The sequence below is a fragment of the Ictidomys tridecemlineatus genome, chromosome 3 (assembly GCF_052094955.1).
Source record: "Ictidomys tridecemlineatus isolate mIctTri1 chromosome 3, mIctTri1.hap1, whole genome shotgun sequence".
Lineage (NCBI taxonomy): Eukaryota > Metazoa > Chordata > Mammalia > Rodentia > Sciuridae > Ictidomys > Ictidomys tridecemlineatus.
The window spans coordinates 59,430,011-59,452,662 of record NC_135479.1 but is presented as its reverse complement, the minus strand read 5'-3'; the positions used below and the strand labels follow the sequence as shown (position 1 = coordinate 59,452,662).

Here is a 22,652-nt window from a genome sequence, read left to right as displayed (position 1 = left end):
AAAATTTGATGAGGGTTGGGGTATGGTGAAAAGTTTTATAAAGATCAGTCTCTTGTGCAAAGATTCCTGGGAAATATACTGTAACTGTTCTGACCCTGGGATGCCTGGGTAAATCAAACTGCTCTATGTGGTGTCTTATTTTTTTTCTTTTTTCTAGAAATGATTTTTTTAGACTGGTTTCTATATTCCTGTTATTAATTTTGGGGGAAAATGTTTTGATTACAATGACTGTGTCTCCTAGTGCTACATAGATGGGGAAATCCCAGCCTCTCTAATCCCTAAGCAATCTCCATCCTGTATATCTATGCCTCAATAAAGTAAGTTCCTTGCACCTCCAGACACTAAAACATGCCAGTGGAATCTCATTGAGCAGAAGTCAGAGAATGAACATACAAACTCTTTCTGCTGTCCACGTGAAGAAAATCAAGAACTGATGCTGGAGCCATCTTCTGGGGTCATGGAGAGTGAACTGAAGGAGACATTCCAGTGTGGTGTGCAGCTTATCAGGAAGAGGGAGAGATGAGTGAATGCCCTTCTCCACAGAGTTGAGAATGGGGTAAAAGGCAGACAGTTTCAGGGTATCAGAAGAGGAAGTGGTTTATGTGGAAAAGTAGAAATGAAATAACCCTGTGTCTCCACAGCTGAGAGGTATCAGAGAAAGCTATGAAAAAGAAATTTTCCTCAAAGAAAGTCATGTTCCAATTTTGTTTTGGTTCCAAGAGAAAGACTTCAAATACTAATTAAAGCATGAAGAGATCATTGGTAATTTTAGGAACTCAGAAGACTCCCTTATAGTGACCCCTATCTATAAGCAGTGTAATTCCCCCTAATTTATCTTGTCAAGGTATTGATGGGTGAGTAGCCTATAGAGGAAGAATAAAGAATAAAGGTATGATTCACTTCATGGTCAGGACAGAGAGTGATATTGCATTATTTCATCATTCATTCAGAATGGTGAGCAATTTAAAATGCATACATTGTTTATTTTTACAATCTTGAATTACATAGGTAATTCATGGGTAAGTGAAAGGATAGAAAGTGAAATCACTTTTTTAATTCTTCTTAGATATACATGACAGTAGATAATATTTTAATATATTATTCACTCATGGAAAAGTGAAAATTTTTTTTAGATGCCAGTCCAGCCAGCATGCTTTTTAAAAATATTTATTTATTTTAGTTATCGGCGGACACAACATCTTTGTTTGTATGTGGTGCTGAGGTTCGAACCCGGGCTGCACGCATGCCAGGTGAGCATGCTACCACTTGAGCCACATCCCCAGCCCGAAAAGTGAAATCTTTGATCAGAGGGAACTGGTGCATTTTACATTTTTCCTTGCTATGAGCAAAAGACATGACATGAAAAATTAGAGGAAGAATTTTTTTTTCTTTGGGGTATGTGTCACAGTTTCAGAGGTCTCAGTCCATAGATGGCTCACTCCATTTCTCTGGGAGTTAAGGTGAGGCATAACATCAAGTTGGAAGAGTGCTATTAAGAAAAGTGTCTCAGGATATGATCAGGAAGCATAGAATAAGCTCATCTCACAAAATGTATACCAAAGGTATTCCACTCCCAGGCACATTCTACTTGCCTACAGTCTCCACTCTGTTAATCACAATGATGGGATTAATGCACTGATTGGTTTAAGGCTGTCCTAACCAAATGATTTCACCTGAAAACTTTGTGTTATCTTACACATGAGCTTTTGGGGGACACCCAAAATCTAAACTATAAGATATTGAAACGTTTAAATACACCATGAGATCTAAATTAACTTTGCCTCATGGAAAGTAAGCTGGGAATGTGAAATAACAAAATTCTAATAAACACATTTTGGTGTCAAATTGTAGATGTCCTATGAGTTATTATAAGACTTCAAGCTCTAATGGTTAGCTGATGAATACAAGAGCATGCAGTGTGAACTTCTGGGTTTGTCCCTGCTAAGGGACTAGTGACATTTACTTCTCAGTATCTCACTTTCAGTGTATAATTTTCTTTTTTTAACCTGGTATACTACTTGAGGGATTCTGCCGCAGAACATTTTTCTGACAGGGACTAAGGAAGGATCAATTATGATGTGGTTTGTAATGAATTTAACTTACCTGCTTCTAAATTACATGCATTTCATCATAAGAATATTATAATTTCAATTATAAGGATCATGAATACTTTCAAACAGGAGAAGGTTAAATGATCAAAAATTATAACCAGGAGTCTCCTGAGAGGAAGCCTGGGAAATGGGTCATAATGAAAGCAGAGTGTAAAAATTAAGGTTCAATACTGTCTTGAATAGGTAAACCCTAAACATTTAGCAACACTAAATCTGTTTTTTCTTTTTTTTGGTCAGAAAGACATCAGTGTTCCCAAGTCCAGTGGATCAGTAAGAAGCAGCTGTACCTGACACTGAAAGTAGAGGAGTCCAATGCCAGTTTCCTCTTGTTCTTTTTCAGAGCTGCAACAGTGAGACACCTTCAGTCCTCAGATGTCAAGACTTGTAGCTTCTTGATAATGCACCAAAGATGCCAGTCTGGGAGGGGACTGAAGCCATCCAGCTCCTGGGGTAAGTTAGCAGTGGAAATCTCATGAGTTGTTAGAAGTCTCACAGAACACAAGTGGCAGGTAAGGCCAGAACAGGGGCTTCCAGAAAAAGGTAACCTTGAAATACTAAGGGGCAGTTGAGAAAGACCCAGCATTCCCCTTGGCCTCGTCCTTGCCTCAGCAGGGAATGAGCTTCCTGAGCTCAGGTTCATCATGAGGGCTTGGCCAGGTCTTGGATCTGTGACGGCAGAGAGTTGATGGAGGGTTATTCCAACTTGAGTATTCTGAGAGAAAGAATCACAAACCCTCTTCCTTTTCTTCATTGATTTATGCTTGTTCATACACTCAGTTTCCTTGCCTGAGGCAGAGTGTCCCCAGATGCCTCAGTTGATCCCAGAACAAGGAAATATGAGTCCTCTTACTCTCAAATGCCTTGCAGCATCTGGCTGCAGGTTCCAGTGCTTTTGTGATAAATTTGTCAACCCTATACAAGTAAGGGCTCAATTCTCTCTCCCAACTCATCACCAAAAATTTGGTCTCTCAAGATGAAACCTGGGAAATGGGTCAAAATGTAAGCAGAGGTTAAAAATTAAGGTGCAAAACTGTCTTGAATAGGAAGAATATTAGTAAACTCTAAGCATTTAGCAACACTAAGTCTGTTTTTTGCTTTTGTTTTGGTGGTGCTGAGGATGGAACCCAGGGCCAAAAACATGATAGCTAAGCACTCCACCCCCTTGCCACATCATCGGCTCTGTGCTTTTTTTCTTAAAGCCTCACATGGAATTCTTAGTCATAGTGTGTCTGAAATCTGACTTCCATTTCAAACCTAATTTTATTTGTTTGCATGCAGATAGATATATGTATGAATAGAAATAGACTTTACACATTAATATATGGTAAAGAGAAAAGAAAACATATGTGGAGCTAATGGTTAAGTATCAGAGTTACATTTGTAACTTTAGAAGAGTGAGTTACATAGATATATATGAATAAATTTCTTACTGTATTTCACAATAAAAATATTAAAACATGTTAAACATTTACATTAACAAATCCAAAACTAGTAAATACATGCTTGTTGTCTTAAAGTAGGATTTGCAGTAGACTAGACTATCCATGAAGATAAATCAAAGGAACTTCCCTATTCAGAATATACAGCCTAGATGTTAAATATTTTTTTGTATTCTATTAACAACAACAAAGAGAAAAAATAAAGGCTTCAAGCAAATTAATATGCTCTGGAACATTCCCCTCATAGATAAGTTACTAAGGCATTATGGAAAATAGTATGGAATTTCCTCAGATTCTTAAAGCAGAACTGTCATATGATTGATCTAGGAACCCTATATTTCTGCAGCCTTATTCACAACAGCCAGTGTGTGGAAACAACTTAAGTACTGGATGATCTGTTGAAGGATGAATAAAGAATACATGTTGGGGGATGAATATGAGAATGAGAATATTATTTAGTCTTTTCATTTTGGGTACTAGATGTTTTTTAGTAACCATTCTTTAACTTGTATACAACTAGGGATGTTTTGGCCCACTCTCTTTTCTACTTATGATTTTAGTCATGAGATTTGTTTATGGTTTTGAATCATAGCAACAGCCACGTAAACCCAGGGGTGCTTAAATACTGAGCACATCCCCACTTCTTTTTTATATTTTATTTACAGACAGGGTCTTCCTAAATTGCTTAGGGCTTTGCTAAATTGCTAAAGATGACTTTGAACTCAAAATCCTACTGCCTTATGTGGTGCTGATGATTGTGTTAAGGTGAGATTGCAATAATCACTGAGTCAATCTTAAAAACTTTATTCACCAGTTTGGTGGTCCAGATCCACCAGCTGGTGGGCCAAAAGGTAGTCTGCAAGTCTACACCCTTTGACCCCCTCCTAGGGTTGAGTATACCTTTTATAGTCCAAAACCATATTAAAGCAGAAGTGGCTATGATTGCTATGATTCAAAACCATAAACAAATCTTATGACTAAAATCATAAGCAGAAAAGAGAGTAGGCTAAAACTTCCCTAGTTGTGTACAAGTTAAAGAATGTTACTCAAAAACATCTAGACAATCAATCTCTGACAGGGAACATTGTCCAAGAAAAATTGGAACCAAAGAGAGAACACTTTTACATTGCATAAGAATTGCCATTTTGTGTTGCCAAACATGCTATGCTAAGCATCTGTTAATGTATACAGAGGTGGGCTTTCCCTGGGAGAAGCATTTCTTACATGCCATGCAGTCTGGTCATATAGCCTGGCCCATAACGTTCCACCCTTTTCTAGAAACAACCAAACCTTTGATTTATCTTTTAAATTAGGTAAGAGATTGTAATGGCCAAGATATACATTAACTTGACTGATGAAATATGTTGTCTTAGCAGCTTGGATCTTATAACATAATCCAAGCAAGAGAAAAAACATGATTAACATTTTTTGGACCCAAACTGACCTTCATTTTATGTTTTAACCAGATTACTTATTTATACTGACTGCAATTTCTCCTTTTAATTTTAGGAACCTCCTACTGCTGTAAGGAAAAGAGCGATGACTGCACTTGCTGCTTTGAGCTGAGAGGGGTTGATGTGCAGTGGGGCCAGCAGTTTGGTGCCCCTTTTTCAAGGGGTCCATGGTAAAAATCTGGTTTACCTGTGGATGGGTGCTTCTATGAGAGAAACAAAAAGACTTGAGTACTGAAATAAGATTAATACAAAATAGCAGTTGTAGTATCTGTAGAAACAATAATCTTTCACCAAGAGGTATAAGAATTGAGAAGCTGTTACCATAACATGGCCAGCCTAACAAAGTCTAGGAAGCTTTTATTTGGGAATGTAAATCTTTAACATTGTCAGAGTTATCAGGAATGTAAGCACAACATTTAGTTAAGCTACTTAATGTCATCTGATTTTTGTAAAATGTCTTTTTATTGACATGATCTCTGGGTCAGTAGAGATCCCTTTATCTTTGTTACTTAGGGCTAGATAATTATACTAGTAAATGCTGATTAAGTCTACCTGTGTAGGAGGTTAGGAAGATCTGTAAGCCTTAAAACTTCTAGCTCTGTTAGTTTCTCTTGGTAGTTATCAGGCATTCTTGCCTAAGAATCACTCTTATGTTGCCTTCAGTTTTACTTATTGTAGGGGACTAACCCAAGTGTACATCTTAAATTACATTAAAATAACTATTATTTCTTAAATACCCAAGAATGGCTGTGTTTTGGTTTTAACTTTTTTTGCTGGATCAAGCTGGTCACCTGACCTTGCTCCTATCTATTGTTAAAAGAGTCAGCTGAGTTCCCTTGGGGAACACTCTTGGGGAACTTCTGAGTAGCCTTTTAGCTCTGCTAGTGCCATCTGCGCTAGGCTGGGTCATGGTCTTACTGACCATGTAGTGTCCTTTGGAAGCATCAGGGATGTTTTCCCTTTCCAGTGAGCCTCTTCTTTTGCAGCATGTGTAGTTGGACACAATACCTTTATTTTATAAATTTATTTGTATGTGGTGCTAGGACCAAACCCAGAACCTTGCACATGCTAGGCGACCGCCCTACAGCTGAGCCACAACCCAGCCTGAGGCTGCATGGGCTCTCTTCCAGCAAGGAGGTCCACAGAACAGGGCAGAGGAGAGTGTGGCTAAGAGTCCCTAATCAAGACCTCTGGAGACCAGGCAGGAAGCAGATCTAATTTTATTGCTCAGTTACCATGTATATATACTCAGGCAGCAGCTAAGCAGATTAGAGGCAGCCACCAATGCAATTTCTGCTAACTGTGCTTGAGGTGAGGAGAGGCCGTGGAGCAAGTGCAGGGACTGCAACACACGGCCTCGTGTCCTGGGCTGTGCCTATGGGGTAAGCAGCCTGCCGCTCACATGAGGGGAATGCCCTGCCACTCAGACGCCCTTAACATATTCCATGTATGCAGTACTCCATGCACTTGTCCCCACAGGAGACATTAATTTCTTAAAGGCTTTGTTTTCCTTTTTAATGTAGAAAATTTGGTGTGTGTGTTTTATTGTGACTGGTGCTGATTCTAAAGCAAGGGCTCCAATCAGAGTCATTGGCGATGCTGGAGGGACTGCCATCATTGTGGTGTGGAGACCTTACTTTTTTTGTTATTTTTAATTGTGGAAGGTACCACTGTTATGCGGTTGACTTATTTATTAACTATGCACATATAAAAGGCCTGGGGTTGATGGTGTGGCCAGATGAACCTCACATGAGTTGGTGCCTTGTGTGAAATGTTGACTTTGGCTTCGAAACTGAAAAAATGCTACTTTGGTCATTTATTAAAAGATTAGTAACTGTTCAGTTAAGTAATGTGCAGCTGTGCATGGGGCTAATGTAGAACATTGTTTTACAATTAAAGTAGGGTACAAAATTGACAACTTCTTCAAAACACACATCAGAGGCCTGGGGTGGAGCTCAGGGACAGAGCATATGTTTAGCATGCAGGAGGCCTTGTGGCCCACCATCACACCATCACACACACACACACACACACACACACACACAAACACACATAATTTTGTCATTTTTTAGTGCTGCGTAATACTCCATGGTGTATAGATGCCACATTTTTTAAATCCATTCATCCATTGAAGGGCATCTAGGTTGGTTCCACAGTCTAGCTATTGTGAATTGTGCTGCTGTGAACATAAATGTGGCAGTGTCCCTGTAGTACGCTCTTTTAAGGTCTTCAGGGAATACTCCAAGAAGGGCAATAGCTGGGTCAAATGGTGGTTCCATTCCCAGCTTTCCCAGGAATCTCCATACTGCTTTCCAAATTGGCCGAACCAATTTGCAGTCCCACCAGCAATGTACAAGAGTACCCTTTTCCCCACATCCTCTCCAGCACTTGTTGTTTGACTTCATAATGGCTGCCAATCTTACTGGAGTGAGATGGTATCTTAGGGTGGTTTTGATTTGCATTTCTCTGACTGCTAGAGATGGTGAGCATTTTTTCATGTACTTGTTGATTGATTGTATATCCTCCTCTGAGAAGTGTCTGTTTAGGTCCTTGGCCCATTTGTTGATTGGGTTATTTGTTATCTTATTGTCTAATTTTTTGAGTTCTTTGTATATTCTGGATATTAGGGCTCTATCTGAAATGTGGGGAGTAAAAATTTGTTCCCATGATGTAGGCTCCCTATTTACCTCTCTTATTGTTTCTCTTGCTGTGAAAAAACTTTTTAGTTTAAGCAAGTCCCATTTGTTGATTCTTGCTATTAACTCTTGTGCTATGGGTGTCCTATTAAGGAATTTGGAGCCCAACCCCACAATATGTAGATCGTAGCCAACTTTTTCTTCTATCATACACAGAGTCTCTGATTTGATATCAAGGTCCTTGATCCATTTTGAGTTAACTTTTGTGCATGGTGAGAGGAGGGGATTCAGTTTCATTTTGTAGCATATAGATTTCCAGTTTTCCCAACACCATTTGTTGAAGATTCTATCCTTCCTCCATTGCATGCTTTTAGCACCTTTATCAAATATAAGATAGTTGTAACTTTGTGGATTAGTCTCTGTGTCCTCTATTCTGTACCATTGGTCTACCCGCCTGTTTTGGTACCAGTACCATGCTGTTTTTGTTACTATTGCTCTGTAATATAGTTTGAAATCTGGTATCGCTATACCACCTGATTCACACTTCCTGCTTAGAATTGCTTTTGCTATTCTGGGTCTTTTATTTTTCCATATGAATTTCATGATCGCTTTATCTATTTGTACAAGCAATGCTATTGGGATTTTGAATGGCATTGCATTAAACCTATAGAGAACTTTTGGTAATATCGCCATTTTGATGATGTTAGTTCTGCCTATCCATGAACAGGGTATATTTTTCAATCTTCTAAGATCTTCTTCTACTTCTCTCTGTAGGGTTCTGTAGTTTTCATTGTATAAACCTTTCACCTCTTTTGTTAGGTTGATTCCTAAGTATTTTATTTTTTTGAGGATATTGTGAATGGAGAGTTTTTCCTCATTTCTGTTTCAGAAGTTTTGTCGCTGATATACAGAAATGCTTTTGATTTATGCATGTTGATTTTATATCCTGCCACTTTGCTCAATTCATTTATTAAGTTTTAGTAGTTTTTTCGTAGTACCTTTTGGGTCTTCTAGGTATAGAATCATGTCATCCACAAATAGTGATAATTTAAGTTCTTCTTTTCCAATTTTTAGGCCTTTAATTTCTTTCATTTGTCTAATTGCTCTGGCCAGTGTTTCGAGAACTATATTGAATAAAAGTGGTGATAGAGGGCATCCCTGTCTTGTTCCTGATTTTAAGGGGAATGCCTTCAATTTTTCTCCATTCAGGATGATGCTAGTAATTTGAGTTCTCTCTCTTCTTCTCTTCGTTAGCATGGCTAGGGGTCTGTCAATCTTATTTATTTTTTTGAAGAACCAACTTTTAGTTTTGTTAATTTTTTCAATAGTTTCTTTTGTTTCAATTTCGTTGATTTCCGCTCTGATTTTAATTATTTCTTGCCTCCTGCTGCATTTGCTGTTGTTTTGCTCTTCTTTTTCTAGGGCTTTGAGATGAAGTGTGAGCTCATTTATTTGTTGGTTTTTCCTTTTTTTGAGGAATGACCTCCAGGCGATGAATTTCCCTCTTAAAACTGTTTTCATTGTCTTCCATAGATTCTGATATGTTGTGTCTGTATTTTTATTTATCTCTAAGAATTTTTTGATTTCCTCCTTTATGTCTTCTGTAACCCCTTGATCATTCAGTAACATATTGTTCATTTTCCATGTGATATTGGATTTTCCCTTCCTTTTTTTATCACTGATTTCCAGATTCATTCCATTATGATCAGATAAAATGCATGGTATTATCTCCACCCCTTTATATTTACTGAGGGTTGCCTTATGGCATAATATATGGTCTATTTTTGAGAAGGATCCATGTGCTGCTGAGAAAAAAGTATATCCACTTGATTATGGTTGATATATTCTATATATGTCAGTTAAGTCTAGGTTATTGATTGTGATATTGAGTTCTATAGTTTCTTTATTCAACTTTTGCTTGGAGGATCTGTCCAATGGTGAGAGAGGTGTGTTGAAGTCACCCATAATTATTGTGTTTTTATCTATTTGATTCTTGAACTTGAGGAGAATTTGTTTTATGAACGTTGCAGCACCATTATTTGGTGCATAAATATTGATAATAGTTATATCTTGTTGGTGAATGGTTCCTTTTAACAGTATATAATGTCCTTCCTTATCCCTTTTGATTAACTTAGTCTTGAAGTCGATTTTATTCGATATGAGGATGGCCATCCCTGCTTGCTTGTGAGGACCGTGTGCGTGGTATATGTTTTTCCAGCCTTTCACCTTCAGCCTGTGTATGTCTTTTCCAGTCAGGTGTGTCTCCTGGAGGCAGCATATTGTTGGATTTGTTTTTTTAATCCATGTTACCAGCCTATGTCGCTTTATTGGAGAGTTTAAACCATTAACGTTTAGAGTTACTATTGATATATGGTTTGTACTTCCAGCCATGTTTGATTATTTATCCTTTTTTAAAAAAAATTTAGTTTGTTTCTCCATGATTATCTTTCCCCCCACCCTCTGTCTTTACTGAGGCACTTCCCACTGATGTTTTTGGTTATTGTTTTTCATTTCTTCCTCGTGTAGTGTTTTGCTCAAGATGCTTTGCAATGCTGGTTTTCTGGCTGCAAATTCTTTTAACTTTTGTTTATCATGAAAGATTTTTATTTTGTTGTCGTACCTGAAGTTTAATTTTGCTGGATACAGAATTCTTGGTTGGCATCCATTGTCTTTCAGTGTTTGAAATATATTGTTCCAGGATCTTCCCCCTTTCAGTGTCTGTGATGAAAAATCTGTTGTTAACCTTATTGGTTTACCCCTGAAGGTAGTCTGCCTCCTTTCTCTTGTAGCTTTTAATATTTTCTCTTTGTTCTGTATATTACATATCTTCATAACAATGTGTCTTGGCATTGGTCTACTGTGATTTTGTATGCTCAGTGTCCTGAATGCATCTACAATTTGTATATCTGTTTCCTTTTTTGTTTCTGGAAAGTTTTCTGTAATTATTTCATTAGTAGGTTACTCATTCCCTTGGTTTGAATCTCTATACCTTCCTCTATCCCAATGACTCTTAAATTTGTTTTTTTTAGGTTATCCCATATGTCTTAGATGTTTCTCTCGTGATTTTTAACCAGCCTATCTGAGTTGGCTAGACTCTTTTCAAGATGATATATTTTGTCTTCATTATCTGACGTTTTGGCTTCTACTTGCTCCACTCTATTAGTGATACTCTAATTTGAGTTTTTAATTTGGTTTATAATTTCCTTCATTTCTAAGATTATTGTTTGATTCTTTTTTATAATCTCTATCTTGATAAAGATGCTTAACTTCTTCTTTTATCTCTTTATGTAATTCATTCTCAATGTGTTCTTTCACTGCTTGAATTTGTTGTCTCGTATCCTCCTTAAGGTTCCATTCCATGTGTCTAAGGTGTTCCTTGAGTTCTTTATATGACCATTTTTGTGATGACTCTATATCCTCTTGAATATTTAGGCTGTTCTGCATTGTTTGTACTCCTTTTCTTCCTTGCTTTTTCATGCTGCTCATTTTGCTTCTTGTTCTGTTTGACTGCTGAGTTACTGTTTACTCCTATAAATTTATTTGATGCTTGGGAGGAAAGGTATTAGAAGGGAAGGGAAGAAGTCACTAAAGAGAATGAGAGTAAGCAGGTAGAATTCAAGGAAGGGGGAATAAGAAAATTGAAAAGAAATGAAAAGACAGAAGAAAAGAAGAAAAAAATTAAAAAAAATAGAAAATTAAAAAGAATTAAAATAATAATAATAATAATAAAAATTAAACTTAAACTTAAAAAAATAAAATAAAATAAAATAAAATGAATTTTATAAAATTTTAAAACAACAACAACAACAACAAAAATTAATAAATGCAGTCTTAGAGTTCGATTAACTATTCTTCCAGTAGGTGGAGCTGTGCCCACGGGGCCATGCTTCTCCTCTCAGTAGGTGGGAGCCAATCCCTGTGTAGCAGCTCTTCCTCCCGGACTGGGTGGGTCTCCAATCCTGAGTGCCTAGGGCCTTCTCTTGTGTCTAGTCACTTCCCCACTTTTCCTTGAGCCAGGCCCCACTCACTGTTGACGCTCACCACAATACTGGCTACACGCCAGGTCTGCTGCTCCTGGGAGCCCTGTTTTCATGAACGCCTGGGCACACTCTCCTTGTTTGCCATTCCCTCGGATCCTAAGTTTGTAGAGCTTGGGGCTGAGAACCCCCAGCGCATTTGCTTGCCCTCGGGTAGCCACGCCCCCAGAAGTTGGTGAAAGAGACCTCAGTTGTCAGCACTGGTGGGAGCAGTAGCCAAGAGTTCTACCCTGCGGCTACCTCGCCACTCCGTGCGCTCAGGGCTGTTCGCAGAGCCGGGTGGGCGGGCCCGTTGGCCATGTGAGCGGGGCTGTTTGCAGAGCCAGGCGATAGGGAGCTGTTCACACGAATGGGGGGGTCGTTGTTTGCAGCGCTGAACTGGTGGTGGGGGGGTGGTCGTTTTCAGTGCTGAACCTCCAGAGGCGGTTCACAGAGCCGGGCCGGCGTGGGCCCAGGCAGACAGTGGCTGTTTGTATGTTTGATGTAATGTGTGGGCAGCGGCCGCTAGGCGGCAGCTGGCGGTACTGCGCCCCTGCTCCGGGTTGCCAAGATTCACTGGTCTGGGACAAACTGACACCTCCAATAAACTTACTAATTCCCAGCAGGTCTCCTTTCATCAGAATTTTGCTAGAAGTTTCTCAGCAGGTCGCATGTAGGAGTATTAATGGGTCTCTCTGATCCTGTTACTACGGAGGCATTGAAAGTGCTGCCTCCTCGCCGACCGCCATGTTGGGGACCCCCAAAAGATAACCTTTTTAATGAAAGGTGCTGGGAAACCTGGAAATCCATATGTAGTGGAATGAAATGTAACCCCTATCCCTTATCCTGCAAAAAACTCAAAGTGGATCAAAGACCTAGGATTTTGACCAGAAACCCTGCAACTCCTAGAAGAAGACAATGTAGTCCCAACACTCCAACATGTATGTTTGTTCAGAAACTGACTTCGTTAACAAGACTCTGAAAGTGAGAAAAGTTAAATAAATAAATAAATAAATAGAATGTCATCAAATGAAAAATCTCTTTCACAGATTTGCGGGTGTAGCTCAGTAGTAGAGTGCTTGTCTAGCACATGTGACGTACTGAGTTCAATCCCCAGTGCTACAAGTTATTGTGGCCAGCTACAACTTTTAAAAAAAACATTTTTTTCAAGGCTTCTTTACATAAAGAAACAATTATGAGTGTGAAAAGAGGGCCAACTGGATGGGAGAAATATTTTACCACCTGCTCCTCAGATGGAGCATTAATATCCAGAAAATAAAAAACAACTCAAAAAGGTTAACACCAAAACAAATAAAACAGCAAAAGGCAAATAATCCAATAAATGGGCAAAAGAAGAAATGCAAAGGTCAACAAATTTATGAAAAATTGTTCTTAGAGCATTGCAAGTTAAAACTACACTGAGATACCGTTTCACTCCAGGCAGAATGGCAATTACCAAGAATACAAGTAACAACAAATGTTGGCGAGAATGTGGGGAAAATGGTACACTCACACATTGTTAGTGGGGACTGCAAATTAGCACAATCACTCTGGAAAGCAGTTGGGAAAAAATTAAAAATGGAACCTTCATATGACACAGTTACCCTACTCATCAGTATATATCCAAAAAATTTAAAATCAGAATCCTATGGGAGGTAGCCACATCCATGTTTATAGCAACACAATTCACAATAGCCAAGGTATGGAGCCAACCTAGGTGCCCTTCAACAGATGAATGGATAAAGAAAACATGGCATATATACACAACGGATTTTTATTCAGCCATAAAGAAGAATGACTTTATGGCGTTTATCAGTTAATTGATGGAACTGGACAATATCATACCAATGGAAATAAGCCAGTCCCCAAAAGTTAGAGGTAGAATATTTTCTCTGATATGCAGAAGGTAATCCAAAATAAAGAGGGGAGAGGATAAAAAAAAGAAGAGCAGTGGAGTAGACAAAGGGGACTGAAGGGGAGGGCTGGGATAGGGAAAGACAGTGCAGTGAATCTGACCTAGCTTTCCTGTGTACTAGTGTGACTATACCACAGTGAATCTCATTATCATGCACATGCACAGGACACTAATTAAAAAAAACTATAAACAAATAGCAGAAATATCAGTCAAGTAGAAGGAAGGGAACATGGAGAGAGGAGGAGGAGAGGAGAAGAGGAAGTACTGGGGACTGAATTAGAACAAATTATATTCCATTGCTTTCATAATTAGGTCAAAATGACTCCTATTGTCATGGATAACTGAAAAGAACCAATGAAAAAGTAATATGTATATGGAACATTTTTTGTGTACTATATAAACAATTTCAGGGAGATTTGGCATAGCACCCACAATCAAATTTATTTTACTATTAGTTTAGGTTAGGTTTTGCTTCCAAGTCAATTCAGATCATGTCAGTGTCTTCCATCAGATGAATCCCCCCATTCCACCCCACAAATGGATTTTAACACTTCTGAGTTTTCAAATGGGTCTTCAGTTAGTCACTCCACATCATGTGAAAGAATCATCTTAGGCTCTGCTGACACTGAGTGCTGGGAAAAGAATTTTCAACATCACCCTTTTTAGGCCTTAGAGTCAGCCAGTTTGTTGAAATTCAAGTCAGGGAGAACCAGAACCAAGGACTTGGCCTTGGATCAGAAGCGTGTGGAAGCCAAGAGAATGCAGAGGAAAGTGTGTCTGCCATGGAGATGCAGGAGCTGGCACCATTGAGCCTTGGCTCTGAGCACTTCAACACTGGCGCTTCAGCTGGAAGATGCAGGTCCTCTTTTAAATCTGTTAGCTCCACAGGAGGCAGCTTACAGGGAGTTTCTGCTTGTCAATCAAGCAACCAAAGTCTTGCTTCTCTTACTGTGCAATTTCTTCAAGAAGAGAAAGCACCATTCTGCAGTCTTCAGCAAGTGCCTGATGTGAAGTTATTAGTGGAGATTAAGACTCCAGCTCTGGCTCTCAGTCCCAGAATTGTGCAGTGGGTGCCTCAGTCTCTGCATGTATCTCTTTCTAAAAAGTGATTTTCTCAGCCAGTCATATTGGTGCTGCTGACAGAAAGACTCTTCCCAGCTTCATGGGGTTGGAGTGGTTTCCATAGCTCTATCCTGGTTCTCTTGGACTAGGGGGTGTTGCTGGGGAAGCCTCAGTATTGGAACTCAATGGCCCAGAGGCCTCAGCTCTCCAGTCCTCAGGGGCAAAGCTTCTCACAAATTCCTTTGTTAGGAAGAAGTTTGGCTGGTTTAAGCAACTTGTAACCCCAAACCCTGCTTACTACCTCCATGTTTCCTCCAAGGAGACTCTTGGGAGCTGTGTGCAAAGGCTGGATCTGCTGCAACACCACAGTGAGGAAGAGTGGGGTTGGTGGCATCACCATGCTCTTCACAGGGTACTTCACCCTCTGCTGTAGCTGTAGCTTCTGGCCTCTGAAGGTGCAGCACTGGTGTAAGTAAATGTGGCCTGGATACCACTGAAATCAAAGCTTTGGAGCCTTGGGACCCAGGGTGATGCCTGCACAGATGGGAGAGGGACTCAAGGAATCCAGTTACTGAAATCTTAAAAAAAAAGTAGTTTCCCTTGCCCACCTTCCACCAAAACACAAATAAAAAATCATATTAGAAAACATTTTATTCACATTAAAGATCATATATTGATATTTGGAGGAGTGTTGGGGACTGGACCAGGACTTCATACTCTGTCACTGGGCTACACTCCCATCCCTGAAACTGCCTTTTTAAATTTTTTTTAAATTTTTATTATTGGTTGTTCAAAACCTTACATAGTTCTTGACATATCATACTTCATGCATTTTGAAGCTGCCTTTTAAGTTGACAGTTTTCTGTAAAATCTCATGGCATTACTATAAATGAAGATTGGTTGTTTGAACTTTCTTCAAAGAATCTTATCCCATGTGGGGTTTTTCTAATATAACCTATTATTCAAGACAGCTGTCCCAATGATATTTTTACCCCTATAAAAATGCATTTTAAAAACAAGACTAAAGTATATCACACTACACTAATCCATGAAACAGCCTTTTAGGTGTAACCATAAGACTTTTTCAAACTCAAAAATGAGGGAAAGAATACAAGAGATAGGAGTGAATTCTGGATAGGATAGAATTTTGGCTCTAGTGAAGAGTCAATTTAATTTTGGGGGTGGGAGGTATCTGGATATTTGATTGACTTTTTCTAAAATAAAATTATGTGTTCTTAGTTTTCTCAGTATTTCTAGTTGTAATTTTTTTTAATGATTTGTAGTGCTGGTGATGGAATGCGAAGCCTTTTGCATTCTAACCAAGCACTCTAGCCCAGTGATGGAAAAAAATATCTGCTATACATATATTTAGCATGGTCTAAGATTTATTCTCTCAATTGGTTAAATGATTTGAAAAATAAAATCTCATGAATGATTATAAATTATGAATAATCTAGGATTAGTTACTAAGGAAGTCTTGTAGATATTATTTCATGAAGGAATCATTAAAAGAGTTATTCAAATATTAGAAATAGTTTCAAAATATTGTGTTTACAATAATTATAATCATTAATTCATATTAATTATGCCAAATAATGAGATTCACTATGAGATTTCCATATATGCATATAACATGCTTTGATCACATCCTCCTTCGCTATTATCTTCTGTAACCCCTTCACTGTAACCGTGGTAGTCTTCTCCTTCCCTGAAGGTCCCCCTATCTTTCATGTTGTCTTCCCCGGAGCTCAGAGTCCACAGGAAAGAACATCAACACTTGTCTTTCTGAGTGTAACTTCCTTAGACATGATGATGACCAATTCCATTCACTTTCCTGCAAATGACCTTTCATCTTCTTAATGGATGGGGCTGGGGATATAGCTCAGTTGGTAGAGTCCTTGCCTCGCATGCACAAGGCCCTGGGTTTGATTCCCAGCACCAAAAAACAAACAAACAAAAAACCCCCAAACAACCCACCTCTGGCCCTAGTGTTTCCTGACAGTTCCTCTATCTGGCTTCCTAGGGGCTAGACCAGAAGGTCTGGCTCCTCCCCTATGGCCAGGCCACGCCCAAAGTCCCAGCCACAAGCCTGTAGCCCCGCCCCGCGCCATCCTGGCCTCTGTGTTGCTGAAATGAGGTTCTTTCCTGTGGAACCGCTGTTTTGCTGTTGGAGACACCGCCTGTAGAGCTGAGAGTGAGTGGAGGCTGGGGTCGGGGCTGGGGTCAGGGCAGGTAGTCGGGCAGGTGAGTCAGTGCGGATTGAGGGGCTCCGGCCTTAGGGAGCGCAGGTGCATGGGGCGGGGAGTTCCATGGCTCAAAGGGCCAATGTCCCAAGGGGGAGGCAGCGGGTACCAAGGGAGACTCCAGTCTTGCGCTGCCAGTCAGCCTGTGTCTTGCTCCCTCCTTCTTTCTCTACTGGGTTGGCAGGAACCAGGGTCTACCATGCTGGCCTCTCTAGGAGCCTTGGGGGAGGCAATTCCTCATTATGGGATCTACAGCAGAGCAGTCCCAAGCCAGCATGGGATCCAATCTCATCTCCCATCCTTAATGTGTGCACCTGCTCATAGGGCATTTGCTATTTCTAGATGTATTGAGAGATGGGTGGTGGGTGTAAAAGAGTGAGGTTATAGTACAAGTAAAGTTGCTGGTCCAATGAGACTTTGGATTATGTATTATCAACATTTGCTTTAGAAAGAGCTGAATTAATCATTGCTGAAATGAGACTAGTTGATTATTTATAAGTCGATTAGGCAAAGGCAGTAAAATATTGAGGAGTGAGCTAATGAGGATATCGGTAGGTAATCCTATTATTGTAGGGGTAGTGAAAGAGGCAAACATTTTTTTGTTCATTTTTCTTCTCAAGAGGTCTTATGTTCAATCAATTTCAAATATTTTGGTGAGGGGTTAAAGGAGGGGTATGAATGGTTTGAGATTAAATAAGATAAATAGGGTGAAAATTATTGAAATAATGGTAATAAGTCACGTTGATGTATCCAGTTGGGGCATCTTGTTATGAGGAAACTTAAGCTTCTAATCTTGAACTTAAAAGGTTAATGGTTCATGGAGAATTTATAATATTGATGAAGATTAGTTTTCAATGTGTTTCAGTGGAACTAATTCGAGGACAATTGGCATGAAGCTGAGATTAGACCCACAGATCTCTGAGCCTTGTCTGTACTGTATTCCTGGCCGTGTTGATGTTAGGGAAGCTTGGGTAAGTCAACCTGGAATGGCATCTGTTTTTAGTGAGAGGGATGGGCCTGCTCAAGAGTAAAGCACATCTTCTGATGAAATTAACATGCGAACTGATAATTCTATAGGTAGAACTACTCAAATATCAACTTCTAGAAGTTGTAATTCTCCAGGTTTTAAGTCAGAGGTGGGAACCTTGTAGGAGTCAAAATTTAAGTATTCGTAATCTGTATATCTTCATTGGTGGCCTGTTGTTTTTAGTGTTAACGAAGGGTCATTAATTTCATCCATTATAAATAAAATTTGTAATGAAGGAAGCACAATTAGGATGAGGATACTAGTGGGTAGAAAGTTCAGATGTTCTCAATGTCTTAAGCACCTATGGTGCCTGTGTGAGTGAGTTCTGTGGTAAGTATAAGTGAGATAATACAAAGAACTAAAGAGCTGATCGAGAATAGGATTATAGGGTCTGTTTGTGAAAGTGTAATAGTTCTTCTATAATAGATCATGTAGCATCTTAAAATCCTAGTTCAAATTGGTGTGCCATAAGGATATAAAGGATCCTAATCTATAAATTAACTTTGACAAAGTTATATGATATTTTTACTAACATCTTATAAAGAAAGTTATAATGGTTATGGGGCTAGCTTGAAACTAGTCACAGGAGTTTCAGTTCTTTCCTTTCTTTAATTATGCTTTCACATAGGTTGGTTCTTCAAATGTGTGGTGAGGTGGAGGGATCCATGTAGTCACTCTGGACTAGTTATTGTCAGTTCTACAGTTAGGACTTCTCTTTTTGATGCATCTCACATTATAACAATTATAACTATTACAGCTGTAAGAGAAATGACCCTATCAAGAATACAGTATTTTATGATGTATATGTGTCTTGGTAGTCAGAGTATCATCGTGGTATGCCTGATAATCCTAGGCAATATTGTGGGAAGAAAGTTACATTCACTCCTACAGTATAACAGTGAAGTGAATTTTAGCTCATGTAGCATCTAGGGTATAACCAGAGAACAGATGGAATCAGTGAACACATTTCTCATTATTGCAAACACAGCCCCGATGGTAGGACATAGTGAAAATGAACTACTACATAATATGTAGCATATAATGCAATGTGTAGTGCTGAGTCAGCTAGAACAATTGCTGTGCAGCCTCCTACAGTAAATGGGCAAACAAAACCTAGGGCCCTTTAATATTGCCACTGTGTAAAGTTGCCAGTCAGATGCAAACTCTGGTTGGAATAGCTGTAATTATGGTTGCTGATGTGAAGTGTGCTCCGGTGTCCACACTCATTCCTAAGGTAAATACATGGTGTGCTCATATGATGAATCCTAAAAAGTGAATGGATATTATAGCTCAAACTATTCTCATATATCCAAAAGAATAGAATCAGAATGTATACTTCTGGATGTCCAAGAAACAGAATAGGTGTTGATAAAGCATAGTTTCCCCCTCCCGCAGGTTCAAAAAACGTTGTACTTAACTATTTGGATCTGTGAGGAGTATGGACATTCCTGCTGCAGGAACTGGAAGGGATGGGAGGAGTAGCCTGGCTGTAATTATTACTGCTCATACAAATAGTGGAGTCTGGAATTGTGATACGGCAGGGGGTTTTACGTTTATAATGGTAGTAATATGATTAATTGCCCCTGGGATGGATGAAACACCTGCCCAGTTGAATGAGAAAATAGTGAGATCTGCAGAGGCGCCTGCGTGTGCAAGCTTCCCAGCTAGTGAGGGATATACTGCTCAACCGGTTCCTGGGCCTGCTTCAACTATAGAGGAGGCAAGAAGGAGAAGAAATGATGGAGGTAGGAGTCAGAAGCTTATGTTATTTATTCGAGGAAATGCTATATCAGGGCTACACGGATAAGGGGAACTAGTCAGTTTCTGACCCTACCAATCATAACAGGTATAACCATAAAGAAAATTATTATGAATACATGTGCAGTTATAATTACATTATAAATTTGATCATCCCCTAGCAAGTCTTTGGGTTGACCTAGTTCAGCTCAAATCAGTAGACTAAGTGCTGTTCCTCCTATACCAGCTTAGGTGTCAAAGAGGTGGTAAAGTGTTCCGATGTAAGGGTTTATGAACATACAGGTAGGAGGTAAAATGGCTGAGCAGGCATTAGCCTGTAAATCTAAAGACAGAGGTTGAGCCCTATTTTACCAAGTCCTGAGGTGAATTATCATATTGAATTGCAAGTTCAAAGGAGCAGCTTCAACTCTGCTGGGGCTTCTCCCACCTTTTTTTCTGAAGCCAGTTGAGTTAGGCATTTAGCTGTTAACTAAATTTTTATGGGTTCAAATCCTATCAGTCTAGTGAAATGCGTTAATTAAGGGTTTAGCTTAATAAAAGTAATTGATTCGCATTTAGTTGATGTAAGATAAAGTCTTGCAGTCCTTACTGTAGGAACTTACTTATTGCTCTGAATGCTCTTGTTCTAAGTTTAACCTAAATTGCTAGTTTAAGATTGATAATAGGGGTGTAAGGGGAGGGAGAGGGTAGATAGAATTATAAGGATTGGTATAAAGAGGGTTATTTTTATACTTTCGAATTGTCATTTTATTTTAGTATTATTAGAGGATGGAAATAATGTTAGGGATGGTAAGTAGATAAGGCATCTGTAGAAATATAGGTTTAGCAGGGCTATTACTGCTGTTTATGGGTATAATAAAGTTGACTAATTTACAGCTTAATAATACTGAGTTTTCTGACCTATAAACAGAATATTTATCCTAATAGTTTTCATTTTACAGATCCTTCACATTTTTTGAAAGATTTCTATGTATTTGGTATTGTTTGATGTTACCATAAGTAGTAATTTTTAAACTTTAATTTTGATTATTCATTGCTAGTTTATGGCAATTGATCTTGTATACTTCGCCTTCATAAACTAACTTATTCATTCTGTGTTCCAATAGGGTTTTGTCTTGTAGATCCTATAGTATTTTCATGTCAACAATTATGTTGTCCATAAATAAAAATAGCTTTTTGGTTTCTTAAAAAAATTATTATTTGATACAAGTTCCTTAATAATAACTCATTTTGGGGTGAACCCAGCTAATGGAGGAAGTCCATTAGGGATATAAGTACATTAAGAATTATTGAAATTAGTAGGGAAAATTTATATCATATATTGGAGAGTGAGAGGGTGATAGTTTTTTAATTGTAATGGAATAACATGAATATGTTGATTATAAGCATAATATAAGTAATTAAATTAAACATAGTTAATGTGGGGTTGAATGTGATGATTGTTATTATTCAGCCTATGTGAGTGAGTGATGAACATGCTAGGATTTTTCATAGTTGGGTCTAGTTAAGTCCTCCTCATCCTTCTGATATAAGGACAGTATCACTATTGTTATGATTAAGGAAAAGTTGATAGAGGGAGCAAGTTGAATGATAATTTAAATTGGTGCATTTTTTTTGTCATGTTAGTGGAATTAATCCTGAATATAAGTGTGACTTCTTAGCTTCTTGGACTCATAGATGGAATGAAGTTAATCCCATTTTTATTGATAGCACTACAGCAAATATTAGGGAAGAGACTTGGTTGTTGGAGTTGATTTTAACGTTGGTAATAGTACCTATTATTAAAATTATCTATGCTGTGACCTGGCTTAAGAAATATTTGGTTTCAGCTTCTGTTGACCAGGGGTTCGCTTTGTTAATTAAACTGGAATAATTTCTAATATGCTTATTTCTAATCCTACTCAGATGTGTAGTCAGAGGGAACTGAATGTGTAATAGAAATTCCTGAAAATATGGTGAGATAAATGGTAGCGAGTTAAGGGGTTAATTAGTATGGGAAGGATATAAACATTATAAGGTATGGGCCCAATAGCTTATTTAACTAACTTTACTAGTAGGACATGGTGTATCAGGTAGCACAAAGAATTTTGGAATCTTAGGGTTAGGTGCAAATCCTATGATTCTAGAAATAAGAGGATTTAATCCTCTGTTGTTTCCTCTGTCAAAGTTTCTTTTATGTTGTCATATTTCTTTAGGTTTGAGGGGTACACATGCTACAATAATGGGTGGGGAGATGTGTCACATACATAAAGCTAATGTTGGGGTGAGAAGTTTTTTGATAATAAGTGCCTGAGTTGGTCGTATCAGAATCTTGGGTATGATGATCGAATTCATAAGAATATCCAAGATTAAGTTCTTTAGGGGCAAAACAAAATGTAAAGATTTCAGTGATTGGTGGGTTGAAGAGTGCCCCTATAAAAAAGAGTTGTAAAGCTTTTATTATAATAATATTGGTATATTCAGCTACAAAAAATAAAGCAAAGGGGCCCATGGTGTACTGTACATTGAATCCTGATACGTGTTCTGATTTTCCTTCTATCAGGTCAAAAGGAGCTTGCACTGTTTCTGCCAGTGTTGAGATAAGTCATATTGTTGCTAAGGATCACATTGGCAATATGAATGAAATATATAAATGTTGAGTTGTGATTAGGGTTGATAGAGTAGATGATCCATGTACAAGCAGGACAGATAGTAGAATAATGGTTGGAGTTACTTCATAGGAGGTGGTTTGTGCTACAGCTCCTAGTGCTCCGATTAAAGCATATTTGGAATCATCCTGATTATAAGATCACATATCCAGCTAAGCTGGATGTTGCAAGGATGAAGAGAATTCCTATGTTTATATTAGTGAGGGTTGTGGCATGGGTAGAGGATTCACATTGCAAATGCCAAAGTAAGGGCCAGGGAGGGAGCAATAATAAACAAAATGATGGCAGATGTTAGAGGTTTGGTTTTAAAATTACTCTAATAAGTAATTTTACTGCATCAGCA

At 38.6% G+C, this 22,652-nt stretch overlaps 1 long non-coding RNA gene across 3 annotated transcripts in view; it reads left to right on the top strand.

Moving 5' to 3' along the window:
* Nucleotides 1-22,652, top strand: part of LOC120884223 (uncharacterized) — an 80,456-nt gene that overhangs the window by 26,394 nt on the left and 31,410 nt on the right. For all 3 annotated transcript variants that reach the window (XR_013436347.1, XR_013436345.1, XR_013436346.1), the window contains 2 exons: nt 2,452-2,561; nt 5,060-5,174. This is a non-coding gene — a long non-coding RNA (uncharacterized LOC120884223). The remainder of the gene's footprint in view (nt 1-2,451; nt 2,562-5,059; nt 5,175-22,652) is intronic.